This window comes from Balaenoptera borealis (genome assembly GCF_965194805.1).
Source record: "Balaenoptera borealis genome assembly, chromosome: 6".
NCBI lineage: Eukaryota > Metazoa > Chordata > Mammalia > Artiodactyla > Balaenopteridae > Balaenoptera > Balaenoptera borealis.
In genome coordinates, this window is record NC_138863.1 from 129,939,462 (window position 1) to 129,954,472 (window position 15,011).

Sequence of the window (15,011 nt, forward strand, 5' to 3'; positions counted from 1 at the left end):
TGGCAGGCAATATTCCATTTATCAGTAACAAAGGAAAAAAATTATATAATCCTCAGGGGAAAACACGTAAGTTTAGGCTAACTTCGTGATATCAAAGCTTAGATGACCAACTGTCTCACAGTTGTGCAGCATATGAATAACTCTACAGAATATTTTTCTTTTGAATAAGTGTGTGTTTTGACATGGATCACTTCTTTCTGTGCTCCATTTCCCCAGAGTGATATTTGTCAGTTCATGACAGCTTATTTTTAAAATGCCTTAAGGCCAGTAACAGGAAGAAAATTTTCCAACTTCCTAGAGATTGTTTTGTGCTTTACAGCTTTCTGCACGAAACAATAAAAATGATAATAATAATAATGTTTTGCTTTAAAAACTCTCCCTTTTCTCACCTCCTTTATCTTCTTTTAATCCTGCACTGTTTCTGCCTTCGATTTACTGTCCTTTTTTATAGTTTTTAAATTCATGATTAAGAAGATATAAAAGCCAAAAACTTATTTACAGAGTGGAAAACTATGCAAGGATGCAAGATCTTATTTCAGCCAGATAGACAGATTTTTAATGACTATTTTCATCTATGAATATTGTGCTTTTCTCACCAAGACAGCCCACAGTTTAAGAACTTCTCCTTGAACTAGAGAAATCAAGGAGGGCACAGAAGCAGACACAGAGTCTGCAGAAGCCTGGAAGTTAAAATCTTAGTACAGGAGAAAGCCTGTAACCTCTTTACATCTGGAAGGGCCAGCTGTCTTTCTCAGCGTTTCTCCTGTTGTCACCAAAAATGAAATTTCTTCGTTCAGTAGTATTTTCCATCTTAGGTCTCTGCTCATGCATGGTGTCAGAATAATGGCCCCACCCTCCGCCCTGCCGCCCCAAAGATGTCCATGTTCTAATCCCGAGAACGAGTGAATGTGTTATATGGTAAAAAGGAGTTTGTAGACATAATTAAGGACCTTGAGTTGGGGAGATTATCACGAATTACCTGGTGGACCCAGTCTCATCATATGAGAAAAGAAGAAAAGAGAGGCAGAAGTGTGGGTTAGAGAGATGAGATGGAAGAAGGAGGAGTGATTCAAAGCATGACTCGACCTGCCATTTCTGGCTTTGGAGATGGAGGAAGGGGGCCATGAACTGAGGAATGCAAGTAGCCTCTAGAAGCTAGGAATAACCTTTAGCTGACATCCATCAAGGAAACAAAAACCTCAGTTCTACACCACAGGAACTGAATTCTGTCCACAACCCAATGAGAAAGGAAACGGATCCTTCCCTAGAGCCTCCAGAAAAGAACACAGCCCTGTCAATCCTGCTGTTAGGCCAGTGAGACCCATGTTGGATGTATGACCCACAGAACTGTAAGAGAATAAATTTTTGTTGTTTTGAGCTTCTAAGTTTGCGGTAGTTTATTACAGCAGCAAGAGGAAACTGATATATGCCTTGCATTTGAAAGGTCAGGCATACATAACAGTGTCTTTCCCCAAACATGATCTCCCATTGTTCTTTCATTTTTTCTATAATCTTCTGCCCACCTGCTAAAGTGGGTAAGCAGATGATAAAGTCCTATATGATGAGTATTTTTAAAAATATGCCAGGGACTTCCCTGGTGGCTCAGTGGTTAAGAATCCGCCTGCCAATGCAGGGGACACAGGTTTGAGCCCTGGTCCGGGAGGATCCCACATGCCATGAAGCAACTAAGCCCATGTGCCACAAGTACTGAGCCCGTGTTCTGCAACTACTGAAGCCCACGTGCCTAGAGCCCATGCTCCACAACAAGAGAAGCCATCACAATGAGAAGCCTGAGCACTGCAACAGAGTAGCCCCCACTCGCCACAACTAGAGAGAAAGCCCACGTGCAGCAATGAAGACCCAACACAGCCAAAATAAATAAAGAAAGAAAAATTAAAAAAAAAAAAAGCCAGGTCTACTTTTTTCAGGAGTTAGCTAACAGAGCATCTTCAATCAACTATTGATTGTTGAGGTGTTCTGGCTCAGCCTTGGTACAGGTTAGCTGGATTCTGTGTTCAGGGTCCCACTAGGGATCAGCTGAAGCCTCAGGGAAGAAGACATTTGTCTAACTTTTCTTCCCAATAATATGGAAAACCAAACTTTTCTGAGAAGATATACATTTAATACATATTGAAAATATATATTGAAATGTACCTTAAAAATAAGCAAAAGAGCATTGAAGACAGACCTTGCTTTGAATTCTCTTCTCTGCATCTTGGTTACTTTGTGACCTCCAAGTGGAAAACCACTTTCATAGAAATTCCCCATCAACTGTGGGTTGCAAAGTTATCCTGAAGGTTAAAGAAAATGTATGTAAAGTCCTTAGAACTGAGATGTTACTGAGTAAATGATGATAAAATTTTACAGGAAAGATAATAGAAAGAGAGGTACCAAAGCCTCCAGCCAAAGGCTAGCAGCAACACACCTGTGGTTGAACAAGTTGGGTTCGTTACGCATTGCAGTAAGGGGGAACAGGGGCCATGGGGAACCATGAGGTTCTCAGTAAAACGTGTTTTAGAAGCTATTTAGAGGGTTAGAGCTTTGGTTCGGTGATTTAGGAGAGGGTCTAAGAAAGTGGGGCTTTGCACTACTTTCTGCTAGTTAGAAAGTGGGGGAAATTCTGTGACTAACTCACTAAATCTTACCTAGAGGGAGGAGAGGCTAGAACAAGGATGAAATTATAAATTGGTAAAGAAGTAGCAGTGACTCATTTGGTACTAACAGGGAGAGTTTGGTATTTTGAGGGGGGCTCGCTGAATTCATTTTCTCTGGGCCTAGACAAAATTATGAAGTGGGCTTGCTTTGCCTCATTCTATCATGTTTCAAAGTAATTCTGTCTGAGGTTAGTGTTCCATGAGATTGTTTATGCCCAATAGGAGAATAGCATGGAATAGCTGTGAGTGGGCCAGCTTGTGAGTTTCAGGGGCTGCTCTTTTCTTTCTCAGAGGTATCGGTCTTTTTACATTTTAATATATTGGTTGACAAACAAAGATGCTTCTGGTTGAAGCCCACTTCATATTGAACAGCTATACACTAGCCTAATCTAATAATAATTATAACTATTCTAAAAATTAAAACATTATCTTTTCTTTCTATACAACTTCCAGTAAACCTAAGCATACCCTCCAACAAAAAATTTTGATCAAGACAAAACTGAATAAGTGAACCAATAAATTTTAACTAATATCAAACACATCTTGGGCATATGCACACAGTGAGCCAAGATATTTGCAGCATGGTGGGTTTGGGGGTGATACTTGAGAGTGGCATTATGGGGACTGGACATTTAGTCATTGTTTGATTAATTCATTACTGAGGAAAACTGCCACCCAGCCATTTCAGGAAACTGATTTTAAAACGACCACTATAGTGTTTTGCTGGTGAAACTCTCTGAACGTGGGCACTCAAAGGAGGCAGAGTTGGGAGGGAGGAGAAAACAGTCTAATAAAACAAATTGTGCCCAAGTGGTTTTCTCATTGAGTCACAATGACAATGACGGTGTTGGCAGGAATGAGGTTCAATCCTGACGAGTGCTCTCCAGGGTGCTGATTCAAACAGCACTGAGCCCTGCTTACAATCTACTGTTCTCAAAGCAGGAGGGCCCTTTCTTTTTGTAGCATCTAGTGCCTGAAGAGTGTGGCATCCCCCTCCCCCCTTTTGTGAATTTGATCATTATAAAGATTTTTTTAAAAAAATATTTATTTATTTATTTGGCTGCACTGGGTCTTAGTTGAAGCATGCAGGATCTTTATTTTTAGTTGCAGCATGTGGACTCTTAGTTGTGGCATGTGGGATCTACTTCCCTGACCGGGGATTGAACCCAGGCCCCCTGCATTGGGAGTGCGGAGTCTTAGCCACTGGACCACTCTGGAAGACCCTAGAAAGATATTTATATTTATATTCCTAACTCAAGGGTATAAATTTGAGTAGCAAAAGGAGCAAGGGCACCAATGTAGGTTGGGGGGGAAGTTTCCTGTGAAGCTTCTTTTCCAAATGCAGTTTAGAGCTGTGTTGGAGAGAGGCAGTTTGGGCATTCAGCATTTCAAGGCGAACACATTTTTTAATCTTTGTGATAAAGTTGAATGATAAAATACAATTTAAAAAAATAGGCTCCTCGGGTTTCATGGATATCAAAGAGAATTTAGAAAATAGCATTTTGGAGAAGAATACAAATAGGAATGCATCATATTCCAACAACCTAAGAATACACTGGAGTTTAAGAAATATTATGTGTAAAAGCATGATTCATGATTTAGAAGAGACTTAAAACATAAGGAAAAGAAAATGTAGATATTCTGACATTTCTAAATTTCCACTGGGGCAAACTGTCATTGCCTAAAGGAAAACGGACTCATTTCTTGGTATAAAGGCAATGTATTCTCCAGAGCCTTAGCCCTGTAGCATTTTTATTTCAAGTTGGAACAATTAGTGATGGATTATTCACTGTGGAAGAATTAAAGTTCCCTACCCTCTACATATATTCTCTGTGAGCTCGTGGGGAAGGGCAGCTCTAATCACAAGACATAATTACAGATGAGTACAAGCAATTTCCCATTTCAGTTGATGAATCATACTGAAGGAAGAAGGAATTCTAGGGGAAAAGCCAATACTTTCACCTGCAGTATGCTGGAAGTCATTGCTAAGTCCAAAATATTTAATCCAAGAGAGATGCTTGATTGAAAAGTATTTGTTAACAAGTGGCAGTCTCTACTGTTTTCAGGGAAGTATAGTCATTCAATATTCACCACAGATTTTAATACCCATAAATTTAGTTATTTGCTGATAATAAGTAACTACTACAAATCCAGGAAATGAATCAGTTATAGTGATCAGGGAAAGATGGAGAGAATCTGACAAAATGATAACTTGAGAGTGTCCCACGCCTGAGTCTTACTTGGTAAAATCCATATTCTTTAATTCCTAGTGATGGATAAACACTCTTTGTTGGTAATGGTGATTCCTGGTTGCATTATCCCAGTGACTTTCAAACTTTAGTATGCATCAGAATAACCTGGAAGGCTTATTAAACTGAATTTCTGATTCAGTGGGTCTGAGATAAGGTCTGAGAATTTGCTGTCCTAACAAGTTACCAGGTGATGCTGTGTTTAGGGGCCACAATTTGAGAACTATTGCAGAGCCTTTAGGTCAGTGATTCTAAACCTATCTACACATTGGAACCACCTAGGAAATTTTATAAACTTCTGATGCTGGAGTCCCATACCTAAAAGAGTCTAACTTAGTTGGTCTGTGTACCTGGAATTTAGTGTTTTTTCCAAAGTTCATTAGGTGATCATAAGGTGCAATCAAAGTTGAGAACCTCCATCTAGTAGCTCCCATCTTCTCTGAAATCTCCTAACTTCAGTTAACAGGTGCTCCTCTGACTCACTCTCACTCACAAAATCCTACACAACCCTTTCTAGAAGGCTCAGGAGGTGTCTCACAAATGTGCACAAATAAGTCTTCTCAACTCCCACACAATGACAACTACATTTTCCCCTGGCTTCAGCAGTGTCACTGAAGTCATGGGAAGGGCCCTCTCATCTCAGTCCTGGGGCAGTTCTCATTTTGTCCCTTGCCCAAAAGCCCACCCCAAAGTGACAGCATGCCAAAGCCATCCATTACTGTGAAAAAGCTCCACAGCTCTGGATTCCCAAATACCACAGAGATTTTTGTTTCAAAGAAGTTCTTTGAGTCTATAGATTTAAATATTCAGGATAAAATCTCATGCTTTCCTCAGCCCATACTGGTGCTATTTATCCCCCAAACACATTTGACCCTGAGGCCTGTGTCTTACTGTGATGCTGCACATGACTAATCATTAGTTAATATTTTTCTCAACTCTCATTTCTTTTTGTTCTTCCCATCTGTGCTTTTGTCACTGTGTGCCACTGCCTCAAAACTCTGCATCTATGAATCTATCCTTCAGAAATACATGTATCTGTAAGCAAGTTGGCCACACAAATGATCGTTTATAGCACTATTTGCAATAGCAAGAAGGGAACAGTTAAATGAAAACATACTATGGAATATTAACATTACTGAAACAAATAAAGAACATCGATATGTATTTGTATAGCATATAACCCTATTTGTGTTAAGAATGTAAAGTATTTGTATGTGAAGTAATACAAATATCTGCAATCACACACAACTGCATATGAAAAAGGTATAAAAGGACCCTTCGCTATTAATGGTTACTTCTGTAGGGATTTGAAGGATTTGGAGCTGATCAAGGAAACCTATGTCCACAAGAGTCAGTAACACACAACAAGTTTTATCAGGTGGCACTGGAACAGGGTTGCCTGAGAGCGGAAGTTCCTTCCAGTATAAGACCTCCAGGAGTCTTACAGCGAGTGGGGTACCACCCAAAAAGGGAAGAGGGGAGGGGATATCTGGAGGAGAACTAGATGGGAGAGGGGCATATGTGTGTAGGTAATATTGCTCAGTAGCACAATTACCTACACACATATGGGAATCTCTGGCTCAGCAGCTCTGAAGGCTACAGTGGCTTTGGCTTTTACCCTAGGTTCTATCTTTTCAAAGTCTAGCAGATGCTAGGTGAGGTTTTGCAGAGTATGCAAAGCAGGCAGGCCCTAAATGCCCCCAAATTTGCTTGTTTGGGTATTTAAAAAATAATCAGATGCGTAAAAGTTTGAATTTGTTGCTGGCAGGCTTTTGAGCTAAGGGGTACCAGCCTGCTGTGATATTTCTTCAATATTTCTTCCTAAACAACTTAGGAGCCAATACGTAGAGGTCATCTTTGCCTCATTAGCATGACAATTTCCAATGAGGGGAGCAGAATAGCAAGTGGGGTGAAAATGACTTTTTTTTACTTTATGTGCTACTATATCTTCCATTCTTTTCGCGTACATATGTATTATTTCTTTACATGTTATTTACTTTAAATAAATGAGAAAAGTAGCCACTATATTTTGCATTGAGGAGGTCATCAGTGATGCTGGTGAGGAGAGTTTCAGTAAGTGGTAGGGATGGAAGTCTTGTTGAATTGGGTGACCAGTAGGGCAGGGAGAGGGAATGGCAATGAAGGATCAGTAGTCTCCAAACATTTGGTCCCACAATAGTTCAGTAACAATCTTTTCATGTATAATCAGGGGCAGATCCAGGATTTGTGGGACTTTATGCAATTTGGGGACAATTTCTCTAAGAAAAATTATACAAAGTTATGAATAAATATTAGGTTTTTAAGTGAATAATTATTTGAAATTAAAAAAATCACAAATGCCACAAACTAACTAATGCAGAAAAATGTCATAATAGTTATATTAATTACTTCTTGATACATTGCTATAGTATTTTCCACAGACTAGCTTCTGGTTCTGTATATCTCAAAACTTGCTTCTCCTCTGTTATTCAAGTAAACTGGGATTATGTGTCATTGGACATATTTTTATCATATGATTTTTGGCCTGGATGTCAGTACTATTGGCAGTAGCAGTCTTAGAAGCCATGCCTACACAAAGATGGCCAGAAACTAACTATACACAGCAATGATTGCAAATCACATAAATACATCCTACTAAAGCTAAGCTAAACATATTTCTCCCTACAAAAAAGGGTTACATTCCATGATTAGGTGAGAGGGCATATTTAGGAGAACTTGTGAGTACCTCCTAAAACCTTTTAAAAAGTCTACAAGATCCCATAGCTACACAACACTACTTGACTTAATAAGAACTATGACAGAGGAGAGTGAGAAGAGGAAATCAGAAAAGAAGTGACAGTAATCTGAACAGACTGTGATTCAAACATCTTATTTTTGTAAATTTTGTTATAACCTAGGAAGCTGAAAATACATTGCTAAGGCCCTTGACAGAGTCTTGGAAGCTTTAGAGCCTCCCCCTTCCCACGTAGGTGGGAAGGGGGAGGCTCTAAAGCTTAAGTTTCATTAATGTCACAGTAAATCATCCTCTGCTGTACTCCTTACAAATGTATAATTATTTACAAACAATATATGTATATGTCATGTATTCCTCAAAAAATACATAAAAGCAGAAAATAAATGTTGGAGATGAAAATTAAAGGTGTAAAATATTTAAATAGATGGCTATTTTGCTGACTTCATACTGGTAATCTTCATCTGATAATATTTCAAGACATAATACACTCTTAGGGTGTTATTCACTGATATCAATAATGGAAGTAAACATATTCAATTGTCCTCCTGATATTTTTTATTTTTGGTCATTTTCTTCTCAGATCTGATGAGATTATTGTCTTTTAATCCCTTAATATGTCTGATGAAGAGCTTGTATTTAGAGTATTGGAAGTGTCTGCTCAGGTATGTTCTTATTATTTGCTTGTCTTGCAGTATCATTTTATGTTTAATCCTTGATTTATTTTCAAGTGTACTCTAGTTTGGAAAGTTGGTTTAGTTAAACTGAATAATATAATTTATAAATCTACTTGAGACACATGTAACCCACCTATATTACTACATACTGAAATTAACAATTGAGGGGGTTCTGTTAAATGTTCTTTCTTCAAGAATCCTTGAGGGAGTGAATGTAGATTGACTTTGTGACTATGTGTCAAGCAAGGCCATCAATGTCAACCGAAGTATAATTATTTGCAAAGATAAATAACTTTTTTATTGGATTAATTGTCTTGTATGCTTTTGAGATTATGGATCTAGATGATTTTTCCAGAACTCTTGTAGGTAACAGATGAAGAAAAAACAGTAACTAGGCAGAATTTTGTGGTATATAAAAAGTATTTTGCCTTTATTTCTTTAATCTAGAGTTTTAAGATGATATGGATTTGAAGATACTGCTATAATAAGAGGAAAGAACAAATGTTTCCCTAAGTTCTATCAATTTCTTGAATTTTCTCAGATCATGGTTCCTAAAATTAGGCTTAGAAATTACTATCTCATTTCAAATCACAGGCCTGAAGCCACATGTACAATGATAGAGTTGACAATAACAACAAAACATAAATGGGCCAACAAACTAATAGAAGGGGACTTCCTAAACCTTATAAAGGGCATCTATGAATTATGCACAGCTAACATACTCAGCGGTGAAGAAACTGTGATCTTCCCCTGTAAGATCAGGAAGAAGACAAGGAAATGTGGGCACTTTTGCCATTTCTATTCAAGACTGTATTAGAAGTTCTAGACACAATTGGGCTGGAAAAGGAAATAAAAGGCATTCATATTAGAAAAGAGGAGTAAAACTGTCTTTACTTGTGAATGACATGATCTTGCATGTAGAAAAGTCTTTAAAAGTCTACCAGAAAATTTTAGGAGCTATTAAATAAGCTCAGCAAGATTGCAGGATACAAGTTCAATATACAAAAGAACAATTGTACTTCTATACAGTAGCTTGAACACTCTTAAAGTTAGGAACACAATTCCACTTGCAATAGCAACAAAAAGAATAAATGAGAGAGTGACATCAGCAAAATGGCAGAGTAGGGAGCTCCAAGCTCCTGTACCCCCCCACAGAAACATCAGAAAAATAAGCAGAAATTGCCAGAGTCAACACTGTTAAAAGTCTGGAAAACAAAGTTTTCCAACAATCTAATGAATGCTGAATCAAGAAAAATGCAATTTAAAAGGATAGGAAACATTAAGACTCAGAATTTTAGAAGAGTGGCCAAGATGGCAGAGTAGAAGGACCCTAAGCTCACCTCCTCTAATGAACACACAAAAATCAAACTTAACTGTAGAACAACCATTGATGAAAAAGACTGAAACCTACTATAAAAGATCTTCTACCTCTAATGACAGACATAAAGAAGGAACCACAATGAGATGGGTAGGAGGGGTGGACTCATGATATAATTAAATCTCACACTTACAAACTGGAGAATAATTATATTACAGAGGTTCTCCCACAGGAATGAAAGTTCCGAGCCTGACATTGGGCCCCCCAGCCCAGAAGTCCGGCACTGGGAAGAGGATGTCCCAGAGCATTTGGCTTTGAAGGCTGTCAGGCTTGACTGCAGGAGCTCCAAGACTGGGGGAAATAGACACTTCACTCTTAAAGGGTGCACACAAAATTTCATGTGCACTGGGACCAAGAGCAAAAGCAGTAATTTTATAGGAACTTGGGCCAGATTTACCTACAGGTCTTGGAGGATCTCTTGGCAAGGGGAGGGGGGAAGGCTGTGGCTCACCCTGGGGACGTAAACACTGGTGGTGGACATATCGGGGAGCATTCATCTGCGTGAGCTCTCCTGGATGCTGACATCTTAGGACCAAGGCCTAGGCCCACCCAATAGCCTGTAGGATCCAGTGTTGGGATGTCTCAGGCAAAATGACAAACTATGAAGGGATACAGTCCCACCCCTCAGCAGACAGGCTGCCTAAAGACTTCTTGAGTCCATCACCACGTCTAGACATGCCCCTAGATACAGCCCTGCCCACCAGAGGGCCAAGACCCAACTCCACCCACCAGGGGCAGGCAGCAGCCCTTCTTACTAGGAAGCCTGCACAAGCCTCCGTATGAGCCTTATCCAGCAGGGGGCACACACCAGAAGCAAGAAAACTACAGTCCTGTAGCCTGCAGACTGAGTGCACAAACACAGGCCAGACATTACCCTGGGATCAGCTGGCCCCTGACACTTGGGTGATGAGAGAGGAGCACACTGCTGGGATTCATAGATGTCTCCTACAGGGGGCCACTTCTACAAGGTTGAGAAATGTAACTAACCTATGACATACAAAAAATACAAATAGCAATTTAGACAAAATGAAGCAACAGAGGAATATATTTCAAATGAAGGAGCAAAATAAAATTCCAGAAGAACTAAGTGATGTGGAGATAGGCAATCTACCTTAGAAAGAGTTCAGAGTAATGATTGTAAAGGTGATCAAAGAACTTGGGAGGAGAATGGATGCACAGAGCAAGAAATTAGAAGTTTTTAACAAAGGGTTAGAAAATATAAAGAACAACCAAACAGAATTGAAGAATACAATAACAGAAATGAAAAATACACTAAGAAGGAATCAACAGTAGACTAAATAAAGCAGAAGAACGGATCAGTGAGCTGGAAGACAGAGTAGTGGAAATCATGACCATCGAACAACAACAACAACAAATAATGAAAAGAAATGAGAACAGTTTAAGAGGCCTCTAGGACAACATCAAGTGCACTTAATTCAAATTATAGGGATCCCAAAAGGAGAAAGAGAGAAAGGGCCTGAGAAAATATTTGAAGAGATAATAGCTGAAAACTTCCCTAATCTGGGAAAGGAAGCAATCACCCAAGTCCAGGAAGTGCAGAGAGTCCCATACAGGATTATCCTGCAGAGGAATGCACAAGGACACATAATCAAAATGACAAAGATAGAGAGAAAATATTAAAAGCAACAAGGGAGGATTCCCTGGTGGTCCAGTGGTTAGGACTCCATGCCTCCATTGAAAGGACAAGTGTTCAATCCCTGGTTGGTGGACTAAGATCCCACATGCTGCATGGTGGGACCAAAAAAAAGAAAAAAAAAAAAAAAAAGGAACAGGGGAAAAGCAACAAATAATATACAAAGTAACACCCATAAGGGTATTAGCTGATTTTTCAGGAGAAAACCTGCAGGCCAGAAGGGAGTGGCATGATATAAAGTGATGAAAGAGAAAAACCTACAACCAAGAATACTCTACCCAGCAAGGCTCTCATTCAGATTTGATGGAGAAACCAAAAGCTTTACAGTAAGTCACCTACATACAAACTAGTTCCATTCCAAGAGCAAGTTCATAAGTCCAATTTGTTTGTAAGTCCAACAAAGTTAGCCTGGGTACACAACTAACACAATCAGCTATATAGTACTGTACTGTAATAGGTTTATAATATTTGTTCATGCAAATAATACATAAAAAACAAAAAAATACAAAGAATAAAGAAAACATTGTTAATCTTACAGTACAGTACCTTGAAAAATACAGTAGTACAGTACAACAAGCTGGCATCCAGGGGCTGGCATCAAGTGAACAGGCAAGAAGAGTTACTGACTGGAGAGGGGAGAGGAGGTGGGAGATGGTAGAGCTGAAGGATCGTCAGCAATAGGAGACAGAGGGCAAGCTGCAATTTCACTCATGCCTGATGTTGATGGCACACGTTCTGGTTCCTTGCTGGATTCAGTTCTATCTACCCTCTTGAAAAAATGATCCAGTGATGTCTGGGTAGTAGCTCTTTTTTTTCCCATCATAGATGACATGGTAGTACTGGATTGCATTCTGAACAGCTGCTGCAACCTTTGTGTACCATTCTACATTTGGGTCCTGTGCCTCAAAAACTAACAGTGCCTCCTCAAATAAAGAAAATTGCCTTGCCATTTCCTGCATCGTGAATCTCTTCAGTTCTACAGTTACTTCTTCTTCCTCTTGTTGCTCCAATCTCTCAATTATTTTCACTTTTGTTTCCATTGTTATTGCTTAGCACTTCTTAGGAGAACCAGCTACATCACTGCTGCTTTTATGTTTGCTTCTAGACATCCTAGGCTTGAAATAAGGATCCTGCACTACCGTACTCTATACAGTACTGTACAGTAAAGTAAAGAAAAACACAATCACTTGTAGAGGATGCATGCATATGACAATATACACCAGACACATGAACTAACTTACATGACTGGACATGTGAATGCATGTTTGCAACTTGAAGGTTCATATATAGGGGACTTACTGTACAGAAAAGCAAAAGCTAAAAGAACTCAACACCACCAAACCAGCTTTACAACAAATACTAAAGGAACTTCTCTAGGCAGAAAAGAAAAGGTAACAACTAGAAAAAAGAAAATTATGAAATGGAAAAGCTTACTGGTAAAGGCAAACATACAATAAAGTTAGGAAATCATCCACACACAAAGCTAGTAGGGAGGTTAAAAGACAAAAGTAGTAAGATCATCTGTATCCACAATAAGCAGTTAAGCGATACACAAAACAATTAGAGGTAAAATATGACATCAAAAACAATAATCATGAAGGGAGGAGAGTACAAACCCAGGGTGTCTAAAATGCATTTGAAATTAAGAGACCAGCAAGTTAAAACAAGCACATATATAACTAGACTGCTGTACAAAAACCTCATGGTAACCACAAACCAAAAAACCTATGATAGATATACAAACAAAATAACACTAAAGATAGTCATCAAATCACAGGAGAAGAGAACAAAAGAAGAAAAGGGAAAAAAATCTACAAAAAAATTTAACAAAATGGCAACAGGAACAAACATATTGATAATTACCTTAAATGTAAATGGACTAAATGCTCCAATGAAAAGACATAGACTGGCTGCATGGATACAAAATGAGGACCCATACATATGCTGCCTTTAGATCTAGAGGCACATACAGACTGAAATTGAGGGATGGAAAAAGATACTCCATGCAAATGGAAATTAAAAGAAAGCCAGAGTAGCAATACTTATATTAGACAAAATACAATTAAAAATAAAGACTGTTAGAAGAAACAAAGAAGGACATTACATAATGATCAAGGGATCAATCCAACAAGAAGATATAACAATTGTAAATATACATGCACCCAACATAGAAGCACCTCAATATATAAGGCAAGTGTTAATAGACATAAAAGGAGAAATTGACAGCAACACAATAATAGTGGGGAACTTTAACACCCCACTTACACCAATGGACAGATCATCCAGACATAAAATAAGGAAACACAGTCCTTAAAAGACACATTAGGCCAGATGGAATTAATTGATATTTATGGGACATTCCATCTGAAAGCAGCAGAACACAAATTCTTTTCAAGTGCACATGGAATATTTTCCAGAACAGATCACATAATGGGCCACAAAGTGAGCTCCAATAAATTTAAGAAAATTGAAATCATATCAAGCATCTTTTCCAACCACAATGCTATGAGATTAGAAATGAACTACAGGAAAAAAAACTGCAAAAACTACAAACACGTGGAGGTTAAACAATATGCTACTAAACAACCAATGGATCACTGAAGAAATCAGAGGAAATCAAAAATACCTAGAGACAAGTGAAAATGAAAGTACACGATCTAAAACCTATGGGATGCAGCAAAAGCAGTTCTAAGAGGGAAGTTTATAGCAATACAATTTTACCCCAGGAAACAAGAAATATCTCAAATAACCTAACATTACACCTAAAGCAACTAGAGAAAGAAGAGCAAACAAAACCTAAAGTTAGTAGAAGGAAAGAAATCATAAAGATCAGAGCAGAAATAAATGAAATAGACAAAGAAAACAAAAGCAAAGATCAATGAAACTAAAAGCTGGTTCTTTGAAAAGATAAACAAAATTGATCAAACTTTAGCCAGACTTATCAAGAAAAAAAGGGAGAGGACTCATATCAATAAAATTAGAAATGAAAAAGAAGTTACAATTTACACTACAGAAATGCAAAGGATCATAAGCGACTACTACAAACAACTGTATGCCAGTAAAATGGACAACCTGGAAGAAATGGACAAATTCTTAGGAAGCTACAATCTCCCAAGACTGAACCAGGAAGAAATAGAAAATATGAAAAGGCTAATCACAAGTACTGAAATTGAAACTGTGATTTAAAAAACTCCCAACAAACAAAAGTCCGGGACCTGATGGCTTCACAGGTGAATTCTACCAAACATTTAGAGAAGAGCTAACACCTATCCTTCTCAAACTCTTCCAAAAAATTGCAGAGGGAGGAACACTCCCAAACTCATTCTACAAGGCCACCATCACCCTAATACCAAAACCAGACAAAGACATCACACAAAAAAGAAAATTACAGGCCAATATCACTGATGAACAGAGGCACAAAAATCCTCAACAAAATACTAGCAAACTGAATACAACAACACATTAAAAGGATCTAACACCATAATCAAGTGGGATTTATCCCAGGGATGAAAGGATTCTTCAATATATGCAAATCAGTCAATGTGATACACCATATTAACAAATTGAAGAGTAAAAACCATATGATCATCTCAATGGTTGCATAAAAATCTTTTGACAAAACTTAACACCCATTTATGATAAAAACTCTCCAGAAGGTGGGCACAGAG